Below are 2,666 nucleotides of genomic sequence, written 5' to 3'. Positions count from 1 at the left end.
CATGCGCCATGATCCATCCTTCTTGTGCACCAATACTACTGGAGCAGAGAAAGAACTTTGACTCAGTTGAATTATACCAGCCTCCAGCATTTCTGCAACCATACGTTCAATTTCACTCTTTTGGGCATAGGGATATCTGTACGACCTGATGTTTGGAGTAACACTTCCAGGAATCAGATGGATAGCATGATCATGTTCAAGAATAGGTGGGAGACCTTTGGGAGTCTCAAATACCTTAGAATGATTGTCCAATACTTTTTGGAGATCTGGAGAAATAGATGATTCCAATGTGGAAACATCTAGCGAACATAATTGTGCAATTACATCTTTTCGTTCCTTTTTTAGAAGCTTTGTCATACCATTAGAGCTAATTATCTTTCTTGCTTTCCCTGCAATACCCCTTAATTCAACTTCCTTTCCTTCCACAAAAAATTTCATGAAAAGTTCTTGAAAATTAAAAGCTATTGTACCCAAGGATTGTAGCCATTGGACTCCTAATACAACATCAGCACCTCCCATTGGAATGGAAAGCATTGGGCTAGTCAATACATATTATCCCATGGATAGCTTGATATTATGGCACTTTCTAGAGCAATTTATTGTTCCTCCATTTGCAACCATCACTTGACACTCTGGTGCTAGATATAAGAAGCAATTCAATTCTTTTGCTACCTTACAATGAATAAAATTGTGGGTACTTCCTGAATCAATCAACACTATTACCTTTTTCTTCTTGATTTGTCCTTCTATCTTGATGGTTTGAGGAGTGGTAATTCCCGCCAATGCATTATAAGATATGGTCGGATTCATTTGTTCTTCATCTAGGCTTTGTTCCTAGAGTATATCCTCTTCTTTTAACCTTTCTTGCTCCTTTTCTTCTTCCTCTTCACAATCTATGTAGAATAATTTCTTCTCAGTACACTTATGACCTTTAGTGTATTTGCTATCACAACTGTAACAAAGCCCTTTTGCTCTTTTTTCTTCCAATTTTTGTGGTGTCAACCGTATAGGTTGTGGAAGACTAGCGGCAACGACACTCCCGTATTTATAGTTGTGAGTGGTATGCTTCCTAGTTGCCATAATTTTGCTTTCCATTTTTCTTGCTAACCTGAATGCCTTCTCTAATGAATCAGGTTCCCAAAGGCGAACATCATGTTGGATATTATCCTTTAAAGACCCTATGAACACATCAATCATATGCTCCTCTGGAATATTTTTTACCCTTATGTTCAATTTTTGGAACGCCTCAATGTGCTCCATTATTGAACCCTTTTGTTTGAGACTTATCAATTGGCTAAAAAAAGTGTTGCTTTTTGTATCCTCATAATGTGCTATCAATTCTTCCGTAAAAATTGCCCAAGTGATAAATTGTTTATGAGAGCAAAGCCATTGATACCATACAAACTGATTTGGTTCCAAATATAAAGTTGCAATACGTACCTTTTGTTTGTTTTGCACATTATTGAGATCGAAAAATTGCTTCATCTGTAATATCCATGTTGCAGGATCCTTGCCATCAAAATTCCTCATATCAATTTTTTGAATATGGTGCGTCTTCAATCCAACATTAGAGTATATGAAATCATGACTAACATTTCCTTTGTTTGCATCATGAGTTTCCTTTACTCCCCTTTCACCATTAGTAAGTATTTCTTGTAGAATATTTGTCAAATCTACCTTCAAATCTATCTTCAAATCATCAATCTTGGCTTCCATGCCCTTTATCTTAGATTCCACGCCATTTATCTTAGCTTCTGTTAGCTTTTGTGAGAGTGAAATTTGTTGCACTTGGTCTTGTAATTTTGATATATCATGTAGCATTTCTTCCTCTTCTTCATGAGTCATGCTAGAGCTTTCAAATTGCTTACTAGGTGTTTGAATTTTCTTTCCTCGGGGCATCAGCTACCGATACTAATGCTCTACTATGCCCTTTGAATTCCTTCAAAATAATTTTTCAAGCCAAGCTTAAGAAAAAATTTAAAAAATCTACACACCTTTTTCCACTTTGTAGGAGCTCGATATTGCCTCTGATGTATCTCTGTAATTTTAGATCATCCAATTCTGAAATTGCGACCTGTGGTAGCCCTCTGTGTCCTCTTTCCAATGCCACCAGTCTGACCCCAATTAGATTCTCCAATGAAGAGTTATGTCAAATCTCCCACAATGACCTATTATAGACTAATTCAGTAGAGCGAACTTGTATGACGTTCCACGAGTCACTGTTTTGACCTTTGGCTTTGAAAAATATATAAAAGAAACTATAGTCCATCCTCTTTCTATACCTTCCTACAAAATTTCAATCCAATTCTCAAAGAGAAAGTTATGACGATTTTCCCCAGGTCACCTGATTGGAATGTAATTCAGGAGTCTGCAAAAAGACCAACTTCCTCAAATCATATCTCCGCAAATATAGCACAAAAAGCTCTGAAATTTGGACCTGAGGTTCAGCGCGATTTCTTCTAAAATGGGTTTTTTTTTTAGCTTCTGAAACATCACAGAAAAAAAAGTTATAGCGAAAATGCCACGATGACCTGTTTGGAGCAGTGAAACCCTAGAATCCAAAGCTCTGATACCAAATGTTATGAAACCAGCTCAAGAAAAAGATAGAAAAGATAGATCAATGCCTTAAAATTCAGCCTCTTTGAGGGGGCAACCTCCTTTACATT

The sequence above is a fragment of the Pinus tabuliformis genome, chromosome 3_1 (assembly GCF_031772625.1).
Source record: "Pinus tabuliformis cultivar Carrire ecotype Pingquan chromosome 3_1, CPIR1, whole genome shotgun sequence".
NCBI classification, from domain to species: Eukaryota; Viridiplantae; Streptophyta; class Pinopsida; order Pinales; family Pinaceae; genus Pinus; species Pinus tabuliformis.
The sequence above is the reverse complement of the archived record's forward strand: the minus strand, read 5'-3'. Positions refer to the sequence as shown.